The following is a 25,583-nucleotide window of genomic DNA, read 5'->3' as shown; positions in this document are numbered from 1 at the left end:
AAACTTATAGAACAGCAGCCATCCCCCAAGAAGGGTTACAGGTGATGCTTGATAATAATCATGTCACAATATGTGGTTTGTGGGAACAGTATAGCTGGGGAAACACCAATGATTATTCTGTCCAGCCTATGAACTTCTTAATTCCTGATTTTAATGAAGATCAAGAAACCAAATGGTACTTGCCCTTCTTTATTTTCCAAGGCCAAGAAAAAGTTAATGTTGAGCAGATATTTATGCATAATGGTTTACTTAATGACAGCAATATATTCCTTTGTATATTCATTTTTGTGTTCTTGGTGGGTGAGGGATGTTTTTTGAGACAAATTTGACTACGTAGACTAGGCTGGCCTCAAGCCTGCGGCAATTCCTGCTGTTGCCACTGCCTCCTGAGCGCTGGGATCATAGGTATGTGCTGCCACTACATAGTCTTTCATTCCATGCAATAGAGTTCCTGCTGTACTTAGGATTTTAAAAACAAACAAACAAACAAACAAACAACAACAAGAAAAGAGTTTTGGTAATGAGACTCTGTCTAGTATTATTTTACCCATCTAAATCAAAAGTTGTGACCAAGCCTGTGCTAAAGCAGGGACTCAAAAGTGGTAAATAAACAACTGACATGCCCCCCCCACACACACAAATATTACAAGCCAAGAACAGGATAAACAATTCAGTTATATTTGCATTTAGTTCATTGTAAAAATCATTAATTGTGGAGTTCACACAACTGAGTAATATGTTGTTGTTTTCTCACTGATCTTGCAGTAGATTATGCTGCCTAAAAAGTTACATTTCACTAGCCTATGCAGCAACCTATCTTTCAGTTATATTCCTCTGTCCTCTGGAGGGGAGCTTTTTAGTGTACATTGTAGGTACCTTGATCCCATGTAGCCTTTGGCCAACTTCCCTTGTGGAGAGGGGGAGGTTGCCCTTGGTGTCCTGACAATTAACAATAAAATTATCTTTAACAATGAATAGTAGCTGAAATAGATATTAGTCAATACTCCTTATTCAATATGATTTTTACATTTTTGATGGTCATCTACAACACATAGACAATATACCACAACCATAATCCCCTCCTACAAACTTCTCTTCCACTTTTCTCTATTCCCCCTATACTGGAACCTTTCTCCGTTCCAACTAGTCTCTTTTATTTTGATGTTATCATTTTTGTTCCTATTATGCAGGCCTTGTGTAGGTAGCATCAACCATTGTGAGGTCAAGCCCCTTTGTGTCTGGAAGACAGTATTGCCAAGCACTCCTCCTCTTCTCTTTGCTCTTATACTCTGCTACCTCTTCCACAATGGTCTCTGAGGTTTGGAGGCTATGATAAAGATGTCTCATTTAGTGCTGTACATGCCACTGTCATTTCATCCCAACACTTAAGTGAGTTTTAAGTCTTCCTAGTAGTCACTGCCATCTGAAAAGAGAAGCTAACCAAAAGTGAGAGTAGCATTAATATATGGGCATAAATATCAGATTTAGAGGGTAGCTTTGTAGACATGGTATATTCATGTGGCCAAGTAACAGTAGTAGTTTCCATCAGGGCCTATGACCTCAACATCCATAGGCGTTAGATTATGTTTTTCGTACCAGACATGCATTTCCTCCAGTGGATTGGCCCACAAATCCAATCAGATAGCAGTTGGTTTCTCCCATGAGACATGACACCATTGTAGCACTTTGCATATTTAGGCTGGTTGGCCTATAAGGCTTCCAGGGTTCACTGCTGGTTAATACTATTCTTGGCTTTTCTCCCTAAGCAGGTAGTCAACAGGGAGGAGACTTCCAGCTCAGTTCCAGCTTAATTACTCAGCAATCTGCAACCTAAGTATGTGGAATCTTCAAAAATAGGGTCTTACCATCTAGCTCAAGTAGACAACCAATAGCCTTGACAATAGCTATAATGTTATAGGTGCATTAGGGCCCCACCTGACCAACAGCTTGTTGTAAGATACCCAACCTCTTCCAGTGAAATTTTCTTGTAACAATCTGTCTTTTTAGAATAACCTTATTCAGCCCTATAGGGTACTTCTACAAAAAATAAAGGGAGGGAGGAAGCTTTTTTACATGTATAGTATTAGCTAGTAAAGAAGTATGTTTCCATATGGCTTATTCATGACATCTTTAATCTTTATTAACCTTATCCCCCTCCTATTCTCCTCAATTTCTTCATCTGAATCTGATTAGACCATTTCACCTCCGGTATTCTGCCCCTCTAATTACATATCTTAATCAGTACCTTTTCCTTACATCCTCAGAACGCATCATGATCTACATATCTCAGTATCCTGGGCATCAGAAGAGCAACACATCCAAATCTGCAACATCCTGGTGCCAGTCTGTCTGATTAGCCTCCACAAAACTTGCTATATAAACTTTGTGTTTGTAGCACTTGGTGAGGAAGGTCTAGAGACTAGATCATTTCAGTTAATTGTCCTCTCTAGGTATTTCCAACTGGCAAAAGACTAAGATGTTAATATTAACAGTAGTGGTGAGTATTACTATCGGTTAGATAATGGCATTAAGATATTCTAGAACAAGGTACATCTGCATAGGTTTAGAAAAAACTGACTTGCCAATTAAGATACTACTAGTTTTATGCATTGATTATATATCCTGTACATTTACAAAGACTGTTTTTTAATTCAAAAAGTTTTCTGCAGTCTGTAGGGTCACACATAGGCATGATAATTGGGAATGGGGACAATTTCTCTTCTTCATTTCCAGTTTTTATTCCTGTTATATCTTTCTCTTGATTGTTGCTTTAGTAAAGATTTGGAGAATTATATTGTGTAATAGTGGAGGCATTAGGGAAATTTGTCTTAGTTCAGAAGGAATTTTATTTTATTTTATTTTTGATGTAGGGTCTTGCTCTAGTCCAAGCTGACCTGGAATTCACTATGTAGCTGTGAGATGCCTTTGAACTCATCACTATCCTCCTACCTCTCCCTACCAAGTGCTGGGATTAAAGGAATGAGCCACCATACTCAGCAAAAGGAATGTTTTAAGTTTTGACCCATTTAGTAGAATGCTGGTTACAGGTTTGTCATGAATAGCTTTGATTGTTTTTTAAAAGTGTTATTGGTCTATTTATGAGTTAGAGAGTGTATAGGTATTCTAGGGTTTCCTGCCACTACAGATAAACTCCAGATGGATGTGCCACTTTGTGCATCTTCCTTTACAAGGTACGGGGGAATTGAATCCAGGATGGCAGGCTTTGAACCGAGAGTTTTAAACCAGTGAGTCATCTCCCCAGCCTGCCTTTATTGTTTTGAAGGAAGATCTAACTATTTATAATTTTCCCATAACATTTATCATGAAGACATCTTTCACTTGTCAAATACCTTTACTGAAAGTATCAAAATGATCATATGATTGCTGTCCATAAGTTTACTTATATGTGGAATTTCATGTACCAGTTTCTATATATTGAGACAACTTTGCAACCTTGGGGTAAAATCTACATTTTCATGATGTTTGATGTGCTTGGGAATTTGTATACAAGATGAGAATTTTTGCATCTATGTAAATTGGTCTGTAGCTTTCATTTTTTGTTATGCTTTTATCCAGTTTTGGTATTGAGATAATACTGGCTTCATAGAAAGAATTTGATAATATTACTTCCCTTTCCATTTTGTTGAACAGTTTGAGAAATTTAAAAAAATGGAAAAAAAAGAAAGATAAAATTAAGCTTTGAATCAAACTGATCCTAAGCTTTGTGTGTTTGTGTGTGTGGACGAGGGGGGATTAATTCCTGCTTCAGTAACATTGTTTGTAGTTGATCTCTTTAAATTGATTATACATTCTGGATTTTATGCAGGGAGGGCATAGATATTTAAAAATAAATCCAGTTTGTCTAGCTTTTCCAGCTTCTTGGTTTATAAATTCTATAGTACACTCTGGTGATCTGGATTTCACTGGGGTCTGCTCTAATAAGTCCTTTGTCATCTCTAATGTTAAATATTTGGATATTTTCTTTCTTTCCATTTGAGGTTTCTCATTTTTGTTAAGCTTTTTAAAGAACCAACTGACAACTGCTTGTTTGAAAAGATACTATACATTGTTATTTAGTCTCTGCTTCATTAATTGTTCCCTTAATCCACATGATTTCAATCTGTATTATTTCTATATATATAATATATCTCTATATAAGTTTATATGTATAATATATACATAAGTTTATATATATAAGTTTATATATATATATATATATAAGTTTCTATACACATATATATATATATATGTGTGTATATATGTATATATATGTAAACTTTTATACTTACACACAACAAAGCATGGTATTTCCCTCCCCTCCCTTCTCACACTTTCTCCATCATAATTGTGCTCCCCATCATGTCCTCTTCCTCTCTCTATTAATTTCTCTTTTAATTTGATGTCATCATATTTATCTCCTATTATGAGGGTCTTGTGTGAGTATTGCTAGATACTGCAAGGTTTTGGATATAGTGGCCAAATTCTGTCTGGACAGTTCTATGTAGTGAGTGGTACCCTTCCTTTGGCTCTTACATTCTTTCTGCCACCTCTTCCACAGTGGACCCTGAGCCTTGTAGGGTGTGAGATATTTCAGTACTGGACACTACTCCATCCCTTCTTCTCAGCACTATGTTGCCTTTTGGGTCCTCCCAGTGGTCATTGCCATCTGAAAAGAGAAACTTCTCTAACCAGAAGTGAGAGTAGCATTAATATATGAGTATGAACATTAAGTGTAGTGCTTTCAGAGCAATTTAGTGAGAGTAATATATACATTTATCCAGACAAGAGCAGGCTTTATAAACCTAAGGCTCATGACCTCCCCTGCCATATGCTTTTGACTAGGTTTTCAGTACCAAGCACATATTCCCTCCCATAGAGTGAGCCTTCAGTCCAGTAAGAGAGCAGTTGGTTTATCCCAGACTAGACATGCCACTATTGCAATCGTTCAGTCATTTGGCCTGTATGGCCAAACTTGAGGTTTCTAGTGTCCAGTGTTTTCACCACTGATGACTTCTGTCTTCCATAAGACTGCATGCAATTGAGCTTTTTCCATCTTTCAGTTGGCTGGGCTGCAGGGAGAACATTTTCTGCTCAGCACCAACTTGATTTCTCAGTGACTTTGCCACTCAGGCATGTGAAGTCTTCAGCAATAGAGTCTTACCATCTCTTTCTCACAGGAAACCAAGGACCTTGGCAATAGCCTGTAATGTTTTAGAGACATCAGGGACCTCCCTGGCCAATGATTCACTGGAAGATATCTATCCCAGGAACTGAAAATTTTCTAATACCAATCTATGACTTCTGGGGGTGCCGTTATTGAAGAAGGTAGATTTCCATATGTCTTATTCAGAGTATCTTGAATTTTGATTGACCCTCCCCCCGCACCTTTCTTTTTATAAAATCTCTTCCCCGGACCTCACATAGGCCTTTCCCCTCCCTATAATCTATTCCTCTACTTACATTTATACAATACCATCCTCTTAATACCATCCCTGTCCTCCCTGCCTTTATAGCCTTTTTCTAGTTCTGACTTTTGGTTCCAGATCACACACAAGTCTATAGATTTGTAACTAGGATCCACATAAGAAACATTTCTGGGCCTGGGTTACTTCACTTTAACTCTGTTTGGAACTGGCTTGTTCTTGAGAGCTGCAAGTAGCACCGTTAGGTTTATTTGTGATATCTCTGATTTATTTTTAATTTTGCCCAATTATAGGTATGAACATTCCTTTTAGTACTGCCTTGATTGTGTCTCAGTGGTCCTGATACATTGTGTTATCATTTTTCATTAGGTTCTAAAATTTTTGAAAAATTTCTCAACTGATTTCCTACACTATACAAGCATTTGTGTATCTGTTAAAGATTATCTTGAATTCTAGATTTATTTCACTGTGGCCTGCTAGTATACAAAGAGATTTCCCATTCTCTATCTCTCTGTCTGTCTCTCTTTCTCATGCATGAGAGCTTGTTTTTTGAGAAGCTTCCATGTACAACTGAAAATAATTATTTGCCATTTCTTTTGGATGGGATGTTTAGTACACATATGTTAAATCTAATTAATCTCTTGTATAATTAGCTCTAAAATATCTTTGCCCATTTTAATTTGATGACCTATCTTAACATGTGAGTGAGGTATTAAAGTTTCCCATTATTATTGTTTCAGGACCAATGTGACCTTCTGTCTGTTAGTGTTGATTTTATGAAACTGAAAGCTGCAATAATTGGTGCATAAGTGTTTATAATTATAATATCTCATAGACTATTATTCCCTTTATTAATATACAGTGGTAGTCATTTCCTCTTTGTCCAGTTACCTTTGGATTAAAGTTTATTTTATCACTTGTAAGAATTGCTTTGCCCAAATACTTACAGTTTCAATTTGCTTAGTAAGTTGATTTCTATCCTTTTATGCATAGCTTTTAGATGTCTTTGCAGGTAGTTTGATATTTTAAAATACAGTAAGCTTTTAATTTTTGAAGTGACCTTATGTGACTTCCAGCCAAGATGCGACCGCCTACCTGTGCTGCAAATCCCGGGGAAAGAGAGGCAAGACATTGAGGATTCACTGGGTCTTTTAGGGTAGAGAAATCTTCAATAGAATGCCAGTGGGAGGGTATAGAGGGGGAAAAAACAGGGAATTGCTGATCCCCTCTTTGGTGGGTAGCCCTCCCCTCCCCCCAAGTAGCTGCCATATCCATGGTGCCACCAAATGCCAATTAATCACTGCATGCGGAAGCTTAGACTGCTCTTCCCACTCGCCCAATTATTGCTCTGGCCACCACACATTCAGTGAGTCCTGGCAGTAACAGGGAATGGCCAATCCCCTCACAGATGGGTAGCCCACCCCTACTCCCAAGTATACACCTTACTTACAGTGCCACTGCACACTGATATATCCCTGTGTTTGGAAAATTAGACTGCTCCACCCAGTCACTCACTTACTGCTCCTGCCGCCACATGTTCAGAGCCCAGGCCCAAAGGAAATGCCATGCAAGCTCAGACTGTGTCTGTCATTTGTGCCAGCTTAGGTGTCATCCCCTATCTGTCTGCCATGGCAGGCATCCACCATTGTCCTGGGGAGGGGGAGCTCAGACTGCTTCCGAGTCCCAGTGTTCCCAGCCAGAGTTTGAGCTGCTTCAGTGCTTGGTGCATCAATGTCCCTTCTAGCTTGAACACAGGCAGTTTTGCACATTACCACTTGAGAGATCAGGTAATTTGGGTGCCCACGCCAGGCAGTAGAGATCCAAAAGTGAGATCCAAAGCCCAAGCTGCTTGGCAACTACCCCAGGCTGCCTCAGATTCCCATTGTGCTTGAGCCGAGGCTGATCCACCCACCTATGTGCCCATACACTGTCATGGGCAGACCACAGTGCAAAAGAAATAACATGAAAAATCAAATGCAAGAAAATCCAATTAGATCACCCAGTCCTACAATGATCATATCTAATGAAAACAGAAGAGTCATTAGGATCAGAACACCAAAATGAAGCTATGAGCAATGCAACCCTGACCAAGCTACTGGTAGAACTTGCAGAAAAACAGCAAATGACCAATAATCATATGGATGCTGCCATCACTAAACTAAACCAAATAAATAAGAAAATGGAAGGAGTTCAAAGACAGTTAAGAGATTTAAGGGAGAGTGAAAAAAAAAAAAAGACCTTAAAAATCAGCTGGCCATGCTAAATGAAGACATAAAGAAATGCAAGGTTGAATACAAAGAATCATCAAGAAAATCAGAAAACAATGTGAAAAAGGAGCTTGACAGAGGGATGGAAATTATACATAGAAAAGTAGTAGAAAATGAAAACTTAATTGAACAAGTCCAAAACACTCTAGAAGCTCTAAAGAATAAAGTCAGCCACAAGGAGAATAGAAATAATGATCTGGAAGACAAGATGGAAGAAACAGTTCTAGAGTTCAAAAATGTCAGTAAGTTCAAAAGTTCCTGTGAACAGAACATGAGGGAATTGTGGGATATACTTAAACATCCTAATATCAGGATAATTGGAATATGAGAAGGACAAGAAATCAAGACCAAAGGCATGGAGAACTTATTTAACAAAATAATTGAAGAAAACTCCCCCAGTCTCTTAAAAGAAAGGCCCATCAGGATACAAGAAGCACACAGAACTCCTAACTGAGTAGCCCAAAGGAGAAATTCTCCAAGACATATAGTCATTAAGACTAAACATTGACACCAAAGAGAAAATCCTAAAAGCAGATAGAGAAAAGCAGCACACCAATTTCAAAGGTAACCCCATTAGAATTACTTCAGAATTCTCAATAGAAACCCTGAAAGCTTGAAGGGCCTGGAATGAAACACTGCAAAGTCTAATAACCTATGGCTTCCAACCCAAACTACCCAGCAAAAGTATCCCTCATAATAGATGGTGAATAAAAAACTTTCCATGACAAAACTCAGCTTTACAATCATATGAACATAAAACCAAACCTACAGAGAGTATTTCAGGAAATTCTCCAGAGAAGAAACAAATAAGAAAACTCAAATGCCTACAAGAAGCAGATCACAATAAGTGAAGTCAGACTAGGCACAAAAAACTTCAAAGTCCATGAAAACACCAACCCACATTTACCATCACAATGTGGCACGGATCAAATCAAATCTCACAGTCATTTCCCTAAATACTAATGGCCTTAATTCACCCATAAAGAGTCACAAGATAATAGGATGGATCAAAAAATTAGATCTTCAATCTGTTGCCTTCAAGAAACCCACCTCACCACTAAAGATAGATGCCTCCTCAGGGTGAAATGGTGGAAAACAATATTCCAAGTAAATGGGAATGAGAAACAAGCAGGAGTAGCTATATTATTATTGGATAAATTAGACTTCAAACCAAAAATAATAAAAAAGACAAAGAAGGCCACTTCCTACTTATCAAGGGAATGATCCATGAAGAGGACATTGCAATCATAAATCTGTATGCACCAAACACAGGGGCACCACAGTTCATAAAACAAAACCTAATTGACCATAAAACAGAAATAACAACCAACACCATCATAGTTGGGGACTTCAATACACCATTATCCGTAATAGACAGATCATCCAAACAGAAACTCAATAGGGAAGTAAGAGAGCTCAACAAAACCATACATCACTTAGATCTAATGGACATCTATAGAACTTTCCATCCTAAACCCACAGACTACACATTCTTCTCAGCAGCCCATGGAACACTCTCTAAAATTACACCATTTACTGAATCACAAAGACTGTCTCCACATATTTAGGAAGATTGACATAATTCCCTGCATGATATCTCATTGCTATATTGCTAGAAATCAATAACCAAAGACCCACCAAGAATCCCAATGGCACCTGAAAACTGAACAGAACACTTTGAAAGAATAAATCAATAGTGGATGAATAAAAAGTGAAATTTTAAAATTTCTAGAATTCAATGACAATGAGAACAAAACTCATACCAAAACTTATGGGACACAATCCAGTTGGTCCTCAGGGGAAAATTCATAGCACTCAATGCCTTCATAAAAAAGACAGAGAGATCCCAAATCAATAACCTAACCATCCACCTAAAGGCACTGGAAAACCAAGAAAAATCCAACCCAAAGTGTTCCAGAAATAAATAAATAAATAAATAAATCAGAGCAGAAATTAATGAATTGGAAACCAAGGAAACAATTAATACAATTGACAAAACAGAGAGCTGGTTCTTTGAAAAAATAAACAAGATTGACAAACCCCTGGCCAATTTGATCAACCAAAAAAATAAAAAAATTAAAAAAAAAAAAGAGAGAAGCTTCAAATTAACAGAATTCAAAAAAAAAAAAAAAAAAAGGGAGAGATCACAACTGACATAAATGAAATTGGGAGAATCATCAGGACTTATTTCAAAAACCTCTACTCCCCAAAATTGGATAATGTAGAAGAGATGGATAAATTCCTGGATGCACATCATCTATCAAAGCTAAACTCAGAGCAGATAAATCACCTCAATGAACCCATCACAGTCATGGAGATTGAAAAAGTAATAAAAAACCTTCCCAAAAAGAAGAGTCCAGGACCAGATAGCTTCTCAGCTGTATTTTATCAAACATTAATTGAAGAACTCAAACCAATCTTCCTCAAACTGTGCCATACAACCGGCGAACAGGTAAAGCTACCCAACTCCCTTTATGAAGCTAGTATCACCCTAATTCCAAAACCAGGCAGGGATGCCACAAGAAAACTACTGAGCTATTTCCCTGATGCACTTAGATGCAATGATCCTGAACAAAGTCCTCACAAGCCAAATCCAACAACACATCAAAAGCATTATCCACCTTGACCAAGTGGGATTAATCCCAGGAACACAGGGGTGGTTCAACATATGGAAATCTGTCAATATAATACACCACATAAACAAGGTTAAACATAAAAACCACATGATCATTTTGATAGGTGGAGAAAAGGTCTTTGACAAGATACAACATCACTTCATGGTCAAAACATTGGAGTGAATTGGCATGGTTGGTTCATGTCTTAACATAATAAAGGCAATATACAAAGTTCTGAAGGCCCAAGTAATACTTAATGGAGAGAGACTGGAAGAATTCCCATTAAGATCAGGAATAAGACAGGGATGTCCTCTCTTACCTCTGCTTTTCAATATAGTACTGGAAGTCCTAGCTCAAGCAATAAGACAGGAGAAGGAAATAAAGAGATACAATTTGGAAAGGAAGAAGTTAAATTAGCTCTATTCATTGATGACATGTAAGAGACCCTAAAGGCTCCATCCCAAAACTCCTGAAAGTGATTAACTCCTATAGCAAATTAGCAGGATACAAAATCAATGCACAAAAACCAGTAGCCTTTCTATATGCAAATGACAAAGATATAAAGAAAGAAATAAGGCACATAGTCCCATTTTCCATAGCAAACAAACAAACAAAACCCTTGGAATAACATTAACCAAGAAAGTGAAAGATCTATACAAGGAAAACATAAAAACACTCAAAAAAGAAATTGTGGAGGACTTGAGAAAATGGAAAGACCTCCCATGCTCCTGGATAGGCAGAATTTATATTGTGAAGATGGCAATCCTACCAAAGGCAATATATAGATTTAATGCAATTCCAATTAAAATCTCTACAGTTGTTCTTCACAGAGATAGAAAAAAAAAAATCTCAAATTTCATATGGAAAGGCAGAAGGCCTCGCATATCCAAACATATCCTCAGCAAAAGAAATGCCTCTGGAGGCATCACCATACGTGACCTAAAGCTATATTACAAAGCCATAGTAATAATAACACCATGGTACTTTCATAAAAACAAAAGTATAGACCAATGGAATAGACTTGAGGACCTGGACATTGGGTTAAGCAACTATAGGTACATGATATTCAACAAAGCCCGTAATAATATAGGCTGGTAAAAAGACAGCATCTTCAACAAGTGGTGTTGGACAAACTGGATAACCATATGCAGGAAATAGAACTTGATCCACACATTTCACCATGCATTACACTCAATTCTAAATGGATCAAAGATCTCAATATAAGACCAGAAACTCAAATACTACTGGAATAAAGTTTAGGAAGTACTTTCCATGATACAGGAATGGGAAAAGACTTCCTGAACAAAACCTGAGTAGCTCATGATCTTAAACTGTCACTCAACCAATGGGAACACATGAAGCTGAAGAGATTCTTTACATACAAGCATACAATAAGCAAAGCCAATAGATTACTACAGAATGGGAGAAAATATTTGCCTAATCTCTAGAATCTACAAAGAACTCAAAAATCTAAATAGTAAAAAGTTAAACACCCCACTCACAATGGGGCAAAGAACTGAACAGGCAGTTCACAGATGAAGAAATACAAATGGCAAACACACACTTAAGGAAATGTTCATCATCCCCAATCACCAGGGAAATGCAAATTAAAGTAACTATGAGATTCTACCTTACCCCAATAAAGATAGCAAACATCAAAAAAATCAAATGAAAATAAATGCTGGTGAGGATGTGGAGAAGCAGGAACACTCATCCACTGTTGGTGGGAATGTAGGATGGTGCAACCACTTTGGAAAGTAATGTGGAGACTTCTGAAAAAGCTGACTATAGAGATACCAACAGACCCAGTTATTCCCTTACTGGGAATCTACCCTAAAACCTTCTAACCACAGACTTGACAGATTTGATCAACCATGTTTATATTTGCTCAGTTTGTAATAGCTAAGAGCTGTCATCAACCCAGATGTCTATCACTAGAAGAATGGATAACTACAATGTGAGATATCTACCCAATGGAATTCTATACAGGAATAAGAAAAAATGACACAATGAAATTTGTGGAAAAATGTTTGAACTTGGAACAGATCCTTCTCAGTGAAGTTACCCAATCACAGAAAGAAAAGCACCACATAGTCTCACTCATCTACAGCACCTAACTTGAATTTACCCAAGATGCTTTACATACCCAGCCAGCCTCTCGTGGAGTAGACACTAAGATGTTTAGGGAGGGAGGGGAGGGCAATGAAGGGGTGGGAAACACAAATCTAGACCCAAACAGCAATGGTACCATAAAATTCTACTTCCTAAAAGGCAGGCCAAATGGCTAAAACTTCACTCGGCCCTTAGAGGGAACACCTGAACCACAAGACATTGGAGATGGCATGATGAAGACTTATCTTAATCTTCTAAAGCTTCCCACCTTTCCTCTCTCCCTCCCTCTCTCCCCCCCCCCCATCTCTATCTTGTCACTAGCTCTTGTATATTAGTTATCTTTTTCCTCCTTTTCTTAGTGGGCACTGACCTGTAACCCCCAGTACCAGCATGTGGCTATCATCCACAATGACCTTTTCTTTTTAATGTTTTTTGTTTATTTTATTTATTTGAAAGTGACAGAGAGAGAAAGAGGCAGATAAAGAGAAAGAGAGAGAGAATGGGCAGGCCAGGGCCTCTAGCCCCTGCAAATGAACTCCAGACACATGTGCCCCCTTATGCATCTGGCTAACTTGGGTCCTGGGGAATCAAGCCTCAAACTAGGGTTCTTAGGCTTCACAGGCAAGCACTTAACCACTAAGACATTGCTCCAGCCCCACAATGAGCTTTTGATCAGAGAGACCTACAAGGTTTCCTAAAAGAAAGACAGATTTCTGTCAGAGTACTTGATGACCCACCAAAGGTTAGTGGTAAGACCCTGCTGCTGAAGACACCTTATGTGTTTGACTCTTAAAATGGAATGGCATGGCTGGAAGTTGGAAGAGAGTCAGTCCCCAGACAGTTAGTGCTTCTAGTGCCAGAGCGTGCTACTTGGGCGACTGGGGGAAAATAACCAATGTCTGTCTAAGCAACTCATGCTCTAACCTACTTATCAGCAAATAACCTATTGTGATGCTAACTGATCCCCTCAGTGGTATGGGAGCCATAGCTGGAACTGGGAAACAAGTCAGAACCGTATCCAAACATAAGCCCACTGTCCATTATCAAGCTACCATCAATCATGGGCTACAAAAGGTCCTTCACCTATTAAATTCTCTATAAAAAAGTAAAGGTTATGCCATTTGTCCTGGTGCTACCTTACTCTCCATTGGAGAATCTGCTTCTCTTTTTCATATATTGGAGATCCTAAGGAAAGAGCCATCCCATCATACCTCAAAAGGGCCCCAGCTGAAACTCAGAAAAATTGGTGAAATAAGCAAGGGTGCTGTTTTCCTAGTGAACCAGATACCAGCACAAAGGGGAGGATATCAACACAGTGAAAAATCGACTCCTACCATATCAGAGAATCAGAGACCCAGAGACCCCCAACATCTCATCACTGAAGCAGACCAAAAATGAATCCATCATGGCTCAGGGAAATTTTGCAGAAGAGGTAGCAGAAAGAATGTCAGAGCCACATGTTGGGTCATCATATGCAGAGACATTTATCTTATCCATAACTGTGGGCTAACTCCACAATGCATGACCCATATACCTCAACAAGGAGAGGGCCAAGGGGAGTGAGCATGTCATGGATGAGTCTAATAATGGTACCAAACTGACTGTATTTGCTGAATACAAAAGTAATTAATAAAAAAAATTAAGTGAGCTGATGTTGTTCATGTTTGTTTTATTACTGAAAGTGTCTTTTCTGTGAGTTTGTTGGGTTATATTCTGGTGGATTGGTTTTGTGAGTTTTACTGGTTCACTGAATTGAACATGATTGATTGTTTTCCATCTCTTCTTCATTCATGTTTTCCTTTCATGGTGGGTATTCTTTCAAGTCTTCTGATTGGGGAGTCTTTTATTTCTTTTTCCCTTCCTTCATGGTTTTCTGTAAAGCTGATTTGGTTGTCCAGATTTCCTTAGTGTGTGTTTGTCTTGAAGTATATTTTCCTGTAACTTTTGAAAGGTAACTTTACTGAATATTACACTGTTGTTTGGAGGATATTTACTTTCAGGATTTGAATGTCATTTCATGCTTTTCTAGTTTTGGGTGTTACTGAAGTTTTTTCTGATATTCTTGTCTTTGTATGTGAATTTTTTTTTTTTCCTTAACAGCACACGTGTGTGTGTGTGTGTGTGTGTGTGTGTGTGTGTGTGTGTTGTTCTTTATTTTGTTTTCTTTGGAATCTTGGCTATGTCATGACATTGAGTGGTTCTTTTCTGGATGCCTGTATTTGCAGTCCAAAATGTCTCTTATATTTGGATGTCTACTTCTTTTTCTAATTTTATAAATTTTTGTTATAATTTCTTTAAGTAGTGTGTCTACTCATTTTGATTTTAATACAATTCTTTCATCTAATTCATGAATCTAAAGTTTGGTCTCTTCTTGGAAGTATTGTTCATGTTCCCTCAACTTTTTCTTTATATTTTCATATATGATATTGTCTCAACTTTGTCCTGTGTCCCTGAAAATTAATTCTTCTGCATTGTCTTGTCAGTGGTGTTATTTTATGTGTTTGTTTATTATCATGAGTATGTGTGCTGTTTCTGTATGTGTGTGTGTTGGGGGTGGCATGTTGCACAATGCCACCATGAGCATGTGGAGGTTTGTGAAGCACTTCAGGGTGTTTATGTGGTCTTTCTACCCTACTTGAGGCAAGAGTCTCCCTTATTTGTCTCCTCACTACATTTTTGTCTGTTTAGCTGGTGGCAAACTTCTCACTTATTTTGTTTGGGATTATAGAAATGTGAACCACTTTGCATCTGGCTTTATATGGAAGTTGAACTTGGACTGGAAAGTGTGCAAGCAAATGTTTGTAACCACTGAGGTGACAGATATATCATCCCATGATGTATGTGTGGGGGTGTGTACACTTGATTGATTGTTCTGTTCATTTCTAAGATAAACTGAAGATGCTTTATGTGGCTTGCTATTTATTCAAGGATATAGTCATACATGTTTTCTTTTCTTTTTTTTTTTTTCTTTTTGGTTTTTCAAGGTAGGGTCTCACTCTGGTCCAGGCTGACCTGGAATTAACTATGTAGTCTCAGGGTTGCCTCAAACTCTTGGTGATCCTCCTACCTCTGCCTCCCAAGTGCTGGGATTAAAGGTGTGTGTCACCATGCCTGACTGTCATACGTGGTTTTGTAAATATACAAAGTAGCAGATATGGAATGCACATAACTAGATAGCAGAATTATGAGTATTTTTACAATGTTCTTCCCTTACAATTATATAATTTTGGAAAGACTGTAAAGTACAGCATAGACAAGAGATATTAAATCATTTGTGACTATTTTCCAATGGACTATAATAATTTTCTTGTTGTTTTTACTGTTGATGATTGTTCATGGGGTTACTAGTTTAAAAACTATGGGTGAAATGTTTATGTAGAACCAGTTGTCATGGCCCTGTCTTTGGGCATTGCAAATATATCACTATAGTAAGAGATAGACTTTTAGCTGTCACTTATTATCAAATAATCACATAAAACTTTATAATTGCTCAAGAGAAACAGAATCGTTATTATTCTTAAAATTCAGGAACAGTAATGATAAGTAATTATTTTTTATTTGTGGTGGTCTGAACATAAAAATGTCTCCTGTAGACTGATATATTTGATACTCAATTCACAATTGTGTTGTTCCAAAATGTGTAAGCTTTCCAATGTGGAGCCTTTTTCGAAGAAGTGTGTCACCAGAGGTGGACATTGAGGGATTTTAGCCTGTGCCATGAGCTCACTCACCATGGTGGATTCTGCCCTTTGGAATTTAAGATAAAATGAAAACTGTCCTCTAAATTGCCCATTTTTCCCAGTAACTAAGAAATAAGTAATACACTATGATAAATATCAATGGTGTTTGAACAAATGTAGTACTTATTAGCCATAGTATGCTTACACTGTGTGTGTATGTGTGTATGTGTGGGTGTGTGCATGTGCATGCACATGTGTGTTCATGACGTGTGGGTGCACACAAAATATATATGCATGAATATGGAACAACAGACACTTTAGGTGTTTGCCTCTGTGTAGTCCAACTTTATGGGATAGAATCTCACACTGGACTGGAAATTACATAACTAAGTTAGACTGACTTACCAATAAGCACCAACCATTCATATGTCTCCATCTCTTTTGGGCTGGGATTATAAGCAGAACTATTATGCCTGGCTCTTTTGTTGACATGATTTCTGGGAGCTAAACTCAAGTATTTATGCTTGCAAAGCAAGCACTTTACATCCGCAAGCACTTTACATCCTTAGCCACCTCCTTAACACCTTGCCAATATTACTGATGATAATCAGATTAACTATATCTGAGCCGCACATGTTACCTCCCAAGTTAATAACAGACATAAGAAAAATATTGAGATGGTACTGTATTTCTGATTAATATTATTTTAATATCCACAGAAATATCAGTGTTAGCGCAAATATATTCAAATGATAAATCAAAAATTATTGCCCTCAAAGCCCATTTCATATTTCTTTCTGAAAAAGATATGTGGATAAACTAAAGGTAACTGTGATTACTCTTAACCACTGACATAATTGTAAAACTACATAGTATTTTTATTTGACCTGTGATTTCCAAATATATTAACATGCATGTCATGTTCCTTAATACAAAATATCTAGCCTTTCAGAAAAATCCAACCAAGATTCTTAGAAATTCTCCACAAACTAAGTAAAATGTACTTTCATGCAAACTAAACAGACTAACAGTCACAAGAATTTACAGCTCTGAGAAAGGCGAGAGAACAAGACTAACCTTCCAATTTGTCAGTATCCTTCCTTATCTTTCTAGTCTATTCTTAATGTTGCATATTGTTAGATTTTGACATTTTTAACTTTGTCATAACTTTGGTACATGTATTCTTTCTTATCTTCATTTGTATTTCCAGACACAGTGATCTTTGTGCTTGTACTTAATTTAACCAACTCAAGAGTTTCCATCCTCTACCTAATTACCCGGATTAACAACTCAATATATACTCCTGAAAAGGAGTCTACTTTATTATTTTCATATTTAAAGTTCTGCAAGTATAGAACTTAGAATACAAGTTAGCACAATGTTCATGTTGAATATCTATAGCCCTACTGGCAATGTAGCCACTAGGTGATGTGATGATGTTAAACAATGTTGGGTTTATGCATGCTACAAGACAGCTTGTTTTATGTAGAAACATTCCAGTCTTCTATGGCAGGATTGTTCAACTTCTTTCAAAGTTTCTACCCATCTTAAAGGTTGAATAATTAATGTGTATGGATGAAATATGTAATATTATATATCTCCAGTAGGTTCTGCCTTATGAGAACATAATCTTTATTTTAGAAGACAAATAAACAAATGTAAACTTGAATTTATTAAGCAAACTATCACAGACAAACAAATAATAGTTGGTTAAAAGGAAAATTTTGCTACATAGATTACCTCCTGCTGCAAATAATACAAATATTATAGGTAACATAAAGAACCATTATGTAGACAGAAATAAACCAATAAAAATGACTTGATGCTAAGGAAAGCCAGAGCTTCCTTAGGGAATGTGTTTTTATCACTTACAATGTTGAGGTAGCCTTTTCCTTCAAGGTCTATCACAAAACTCACACCTACTTATTTTACAGCTGGATAAAATGTTCAGGCCCCTTTCGAAACAGATACTCTTGCTTCAAATGAACCCAAATAACTGAGAAATATGAATTGTACTTAGAGTATAGATAACATGCTATTAAAAAATTAGATGAGGAAAAATAACCCATGAAGATAGTAAAGAAATGAGTATCCAATATTAACACTCTAAATACTGACTCAACTACCTTTGGTGAGAAAAAAAAAAAACAAAAAAAAACAGAGACTCCAACAAAGTTCTTCTTGATAGTGGGAAGCCAGCTAACAGCAGTGTTGAAAAATTAGTGCTGGTAGAAGCTGATCTGATTCTCAAAACTCAGCTTCAATATGATCAAGTTGAAGAGAAAAAAGAAATCTTTAAAAAATCAGGAAAAGAAACACCTCTGGAGGCATCACCATACCTGATCTAAAGCTATATTACAAAGCCATACCGACAACATCATGGTACTGGCATAAAAACAGACATAAACCAATGGAATAAAATTGAAGACCAGACCTTATGGCAAGAAACTACAGCTGCTTTACCATTGTCAAAGTTGCCAATAATGTAGACTGCAGAAAAGACAGCATCTTCAACAAGTGGTGTTGGAAAAATTGGATGACCATGTGTAGAAAAATGAAATCAGACCCACTCATTTCACCATACACAAAAATCAAGTCCAAATGCATTAAAGACCTCAATAAAAGACCTGAAAATCTTCAACTACTGGAAGAAAAAAATATGAAGCATTCTCCGATGCCAGAGACAGCAAGCATTCCATTTTAGTGTCACGAGGAATGGAGCACTGAAGAGCTGCATGGCCCAGTTCCAGCCTAGCTGTCGCTTCTTTGGAGTCCAATGTGGCCACTCTCTAGAAACATCTTTGGCTCTCTGCACTACAGATATCTATGGTTTTCTGTATAATGTTTGTCTTTTTCTGTCTTTCACTTGGTGCACCAATCTCTAAGTTTACTTTTCCAGCAAAAACAGATGTTATTAAATTGTTGGTCAATGTATCTGAAAGAAGCTCTGGCATAGAATTGGAAAAATAAGAAAATAGGTCAGAACTAATTTTTTCTCCTTAAGGCCTTAAAGGAAGTCAGGCATGGAGTACAGTATACTGAGGAGGAAACAATGAACCTCCTGGAACAATGTTAAAATTGTTCTATAACTAATTTTTTCTGAATGGTGGCAATAGCAGCAAACTATGACTCTTTACCAAGAATCCTTACAGGAAAAATAGCCAAAGTCAGAAAGAGTACAATCGGGGGGGTGAGGTGGGGTGGAGGGGCAAAGTCTAAGTATTGGAGTGACATGGAAAGCAAAATTCTAAAGAAATGGTTGGGGGATAAATGGGTTCATTGGATCAATGGTGGGAGCCCCCATTTTGCAGTTGTTCTGTCTCTCACCTTTAATACAGTAATTGAAAGTAGGAGCTCATGAAACTGCAAGAGCTTAACCTCACGGGCATGGGGAAAATGCAAAAACAGTTAATCATTATAGGGGCCTGACCACTGTACTTGAGGTAAATAATTATGAGATTGTTCGATATGTAAAAAAAAATTAGCAAAAAAATTCTATGAATTCTTTGGAACTTTTCCCTTCTTGAAGTTTGTTCTTGCATGACATGATCAGTAAAGACTGAGGTTAAGAGCCATGGCAACAGAGAGAGAAAGAGATGGAGAAACTCAGCTGCCTTCAGCATTAGCCTGTTAGTGTGCACCTAAACTTGACTTCGAGTCATTATTGCACCGCTCTTTTTCATACCTCTTCGGGGACCTTCCTTCAATCATTTTGAAGACTCCTGAAAAGGATAAATATAGAGTTACCAATAGACTTTGTTATTCCCTTACTTGGAATTTTTTTACCCTAAAAGCTCCACATTTAAGTTCAGAGATATTTGCTCAATCATGTTTATAGCTGATCAATTCATAATAGCTAAAAACTGGAATCAACCCAGGTTCCCATCATTGGATGACGGATAACCAAGGTGTGGTATAACTACACAATGGAATTCTATTCAGCAGTAAGAAAAAAAAAATCACACATTTTCTCTCTCTCTTTCTCCATCCTTCTTTCTCTGTCTGTCTGTCCCTCTCAAATAAATAAATTTAAAAAAAATGACACATTGAAATTTGTATGAAAATGGTTGAACTTGGGACAGATCATTCTAAGTGAATTCTCAAGATCACAGAAAGACAACCATCATACAATCTCACTCATCTGTAGTTCCTAACCTGGATCAGCCCAAGTTGCTGGCATAACTGAATAGCATCTTGAAGCTTGGTCAATAGGGAGGGTATGGCTTGTCGGAAGGGAAAGGGTGGGGAAGGACCTAAAACTGACTTGGTTTTCAGTACCCAGTATCAATTCCCTCCCACTGAGTGGGCCTCACCATATCAGAGAGCAGTTAATTTTCCCATACCCTGTGTGCCATTATTGCAACACTCTGCACATCTTGTCTGGCTGTTTGATTTTGTAGGTGGCAGGATCCACTGAGTGTTCATGTTGCTCTTGACCATGATCCCCAGTAGTGTCGTACTAATCAAGGTTCCAGAGGCTCAGAAACACAAGTCCCCATGTTTTTACTCTCATTTGAAGATCATAATATGGAATAGATTTATTTATTTATAGGTTGTAGTAATCAACCTATAGTAGCAAAGAAGCAAGAAGAAAGAGGCTTGAAGAAAGGTGGAACAGGGATGATAAAGAGGGGATACCAGAAAGACAAGTGAAGGGGTAGAATACATAGGGGAGAAGCGTGCTGGGGGAAACTGGGGTAAGGGAGAGTGGGAGGGATGAGATAAACATTAAAAGTCATAACCTTTTATTAAATCCTTATTTTATTTATTTTACAGAAAGAGAGAGAGAGAGAGAGAGAGAGAGAGAGAGAGAGGGAGAAAGAAAGAAAGAAAGAAAGAAAGAAAGAAAGAAAGAAAGAAAGAAAGAAGAAGAAAAAGAACAAGAACAAGAAGAAGGAGAAGGAGAAGGAGAAGGAGAAGGAGGAGAAAGAGGAGAAGGAGAAGGAGAAGGAGAAGGAGAAGAAGAAAGAGAATGGATGTGCCAGGGACTTTAGCTACTGCAAATGAACTTCAGATGCATGCATCACTTTGTAGATCTGGCTTAATATAGGTATTTAGAAGTGAACCCAGGTTCTTAAGCTTTGCAGGCAAGCGCCTTAACAGGTGAGACATCTATCTAGGCCATAGAAGTCATAATTCTTAATAAGAGATGAAGGGGATAGTTTCAGCCGAAATATACGATAGGGGGAAGAGAATGCTTTATCTTGATGGTAAATCCCAGTGCCCAAAGTGGGTTACCTTCCGCAGTGACCTGTTAATCAGGGAGAATCATGAAGCCCTCGAAGCAATGTAGGTTACCAAATTACCACCAGATCTAAATGGTAAGATCCTATTGCTGAAGACACCACAGGGCATCAAGAGATCATACTTGAACTGAGATGGAAGGCAGCTGCCTGGGGGCTAGCTCTCAATGTGCAAAAGCCTCCTATTCTCCTTTGATTCCCACTGCTTCTGTGTAGGATTGCAGTGGTCATGACAGACTGGATGCTCACTTCCAAGAGATATCCTACTGGTGGATCCCTCTATCTGCTCTTTCTCTTTTGATAAACGTGTTCTCTTTGATCATTTTCCTCCTCTAGTTGTTTAGCTCCTTCTAAGGCCATCTCCCATGCTGGATAATGTTAATCCTTGCCTAAAAATCTCATCTGTTTCACAGAACATAACATTTGTTTCCCATGCTCCTGGATAGGTAGAATTAATATTATGAAAATGGAAAATCTATCAAAAGCAATATACAGATTCAACCTTTGTTAAATATTAATGTTACCAGTTTGGTTTTCAGGGTCCACTCCATTGTCCTCACAAGTAAATTACAAGCAAGGACAGCTGAAGATCAAGCAAGCCAAGTTTTACTCAAAGTGAAAGCAAAAGAACACTCTGTATGATGGTGAAGAAACAGGTCCCAGAAAAACACTTGTACAACTAGAACTTCAGAAAGGAGCTTTTTATGTTACCAAGGAGCTTGTCTTTATATTAATTAGACATGGACTTGGGGTGAGATTTACTAGTACAATTTGAATGCATGTAAAGGCCATGACTCTTTGGTTGGTCAAGGAGAAGAGCATGGATTCAGAGCCTGCCAGTAGTAAAAGGAGTGCTCACACAGTTCTAGAAGGAGGTAGAACAATGAAGTAAAGAGAGCTAAGGGCTGCCCATGATCTTCCTGAGATGAGCCAAGTTTAGGTTCAGGCTAGAGCTGCTTCTGGTCTCCCAAGGCAAGTTAATGTTCACGTGCTTCTGGGCCTGTGTCTCCAACTACCTACCCACAAAAGATGGCTTCTCTGTTCCTAATCCCTATCATATAAGAAACTTTAATTCAGGCAATGGCACCAGTCTATTTTATGTGTATTTTATTTTATATTTATGTATATTTTATTCCTTTAAGGTTAACTTGTACATTTTTTCCTTAGAATATTGTCTTTATATTGATGGTAACTATCATGGCTTACTTTGTTATTTTTCTTGTTTGTGTTTTCAGTTATGCTTTCAAAGTTTAACTTGAAATGTCTGTGTTGAAAAGAGTGTGTGAAGAAATATAAAAATGTTTTTATAACCACTGTGAACCCATCACAATTGCCTGAGCAATTCCTACATGGTTAAAACTTATTGATCTCCAAGTCCATCTTGTAATTTTCTTCTATTTCTCAATTTTTGAGTATCTTGAATTTATGTTCCTTTTTTTGGCCTATTGAAAATTTTCACTAAAAGTTGGTGCCCTAGTAGCTAATAACACCTGGAATTAAATAATTCCAAATGCTTCTGGGCACACACACATACACAGACATAAACACTTTCACACAGCACAATGTCTCTAGAATGGTTGAGTAATCACAACATTATCCATGTTTTCAATTGAATTCCATTTTTTTTTTTACCACTTCATGTTCTAAGATGGAAGTAAATGAATGTAATGCACAGAAAAAATGTTACCTGAGTAGTCTAGGAAATAAGATGAAATTTATTCATGACATTCTAGAATAAAACTAACTGAAAATCACTAAATCTACTTTTACTCATTAAAATACTCCCTTAAAAGTCAAAATATGTTCAATACATGAAATGTATTGGTATCACAGGATACTTCAGCCCAATTAATCATTTTGTTTCAAAGAAAATGGAATGACAAAACATACATCATGTAAGTATATTGAAAGAAATTTGATGTACAATAAATTTTTATAAATTGAGGTTTTATATAGGATAAGTTCAGAACAATATGACACAACAAAAATTTCTCACTGTGATCAGGAAAATGATGGGTAATAATCACATTGATGGGCTGGAGAGATGGCTTAGCGGTTAAGCGCTTGCCTGTGAAGCCTGAGGACCCTGCTTCGAGGCTCGATTCTCCAGGACCCATGTTAGCCAGATGCACAAGGGGGCGCACGTGTCTGGAGTTTGGTTTGCAGTAGCTGGAGGCCCTGGCGCACCCATTCTGTCTCTCTATCTGCCTCTTTCTCTCTCTTTCGCTCTCAAATAAGTAAAAATAAACAAAATAAATTTTAAAATAATCACATTGATCAGTTTGTTTTTCTTATAATTGGTATAGAATAAGGGGTGAGACTGATGATATTCATCAATGAAGTCCCAAATCAATGAAAACCGGTTTCACTCAGAAAAAAACAAAACAAAACAAAACAAAAAAAAAAAAACTGACCTGAATACAACACATCTTTATAAGATCTCAGAATCTGGTTATATCATACAGCAATGGCTGATTCAGGGGTGTCCTTTAGGAAACTACAACAGACAATGCATTAAGAAACCTTCACTACTACATTAGTAGGTCATTCAGAACTTCAACTTATATCATTGTTAGAAAAGAAATTTGACAAGCATTTTCTCCACATGATTGTTTCTCTCATGTGGATAGTCACAAAATTAATGATTTTTAAAAAAATCTTAGATCATTTGGTGATTTACAAAATGAGTATTTTTACAAATACCACAGTAGCACTATCTATGATCTTCTGGAAGTAGTATGGACCAAAAGAAAAATCATAGTTTTAATTCTATGCATTTTATGAGACCAAGAAGTTCCATCTGGACACACTGTTTTCCTGGATCAAGTATAGCTGCAAGATTTATAAAAGTTAAAATCAGAAAAGTCAGAGTCTGTCCTTGTGGTGTTTCTCAGCAGTCTATACTTCATCTTTCTTTTCTCCCACACTGACAGCAATCAATACCTCAATATCTTCAAAATTCTGGATATTACTTTAAAAATAATATCCAGAGACAGATATACAACTTGAACCATAGTTCAAGTTTATGTTAACTTTTGCTTGAGGTTCTCAGCTTCGAAGCTGTTATGAAAATGATGTTTTTCCTTGTTGTTGTTTTGTTTTGCTTTTGTTTTTCAAGGTAGGGTCTCACTCTAACCCAGGCTGACCTGGAACTGACTACATAGTCTCAGGGTAGCCTGGAACTCACAGTAATCCTCCTACCTCTGTCTCCCTAGTGCTGGGATTAAAGGTATGCACCACCATGCCTGGCTTGAAAACAATGGTTTTCAATGTAATACTACAATCTTTTGGGGGTGGGGGTAAAATCTGAGCCTTGCTATCTTTTGACCTCAAAAGTATATTTGGGGGGCTGGAGAAATGGCTTAGCAGTTAAGTGCTTGCCTGTGAAGCCTCAGGACCCCGGTTCGAGGCTCGAGTTCCCAGGACCCACATAAGCCAGATGGACAAGGTGGCGCATAAATCTGGAGTTCATTTACAGTGGCTGGAGGCCCTGGCCTGCCTATTCTTTCTTCCCCTCCCTCTCTCTCTCTCTCTCTCTCTCTCTCTCTCTCTCTCTCTCTCTCTCTGCCTCTTTTTCTCTCTGTCACTCTCAAATAAATAAACATAAACAAAAAATTCTTTAAAAAAATATATTTGGCATTTATCCTGGTGTTTAGCACCTGCTCACTAAATAAAATGACATTGTTAAATAGTATATAACTAGATGAGATATTTTCTGTGGTAGTGATTGTTTCTTTTTTTTTATGTTTTAATTTATTTATGAGAGAGGGAAAGAGCGAGAGAGAATGAGTATGCAAAGGGATCTAGTCACTGTAAATGAACTTCAAACACATGCACCACCATGTGCATCTGGCCTATGTGGGTTCTGGGGAATCGAACCTTGGTCATTAGGCATCACAGACAGGTGCTTTAACTGCTAGGCCACCTCTCCAGCCCCTTTTGTTTGGTTTTGAAAGTTGAAATACAAAGAAATTCTCATGTAAAATAATTATTGACATAGGAGTCAATGGAAAGATTAAGAATATTGGATGCAGGAAAGGAAAAATATCAACCAAAATGAACACTACTTCACTTCTGACTTTAGTCATTTTCCAAGTAAAGATTAATGTTGAATCAACTTCCTTCTTTCAAATACCTCAGCACAGTTTTAGAAACTATTCATCCAGATTCACTACCACTTTGCTTTACATTGATGATGGCAGATGCTCGGTTTGCCACAAAGCATACTAACTCTCATTTTGCT

This window comes from Jaculus jaculus, chromosome 11 (assembly GCF_020740685.1).
Source record: "Jaculus jaculus isolate mJacJac1 chromosome 11, mJacJac1.mat.Y.cur, whole genome shotgun sequence".
NCBI lineage: Eukaryota > Metazoa > Chordata > Mammalia > Rodentia > Dipodidae > Jaculus > Jaculus jaculus.
This window is presented reverse-complemented; position numbering follows the sequence as displayed.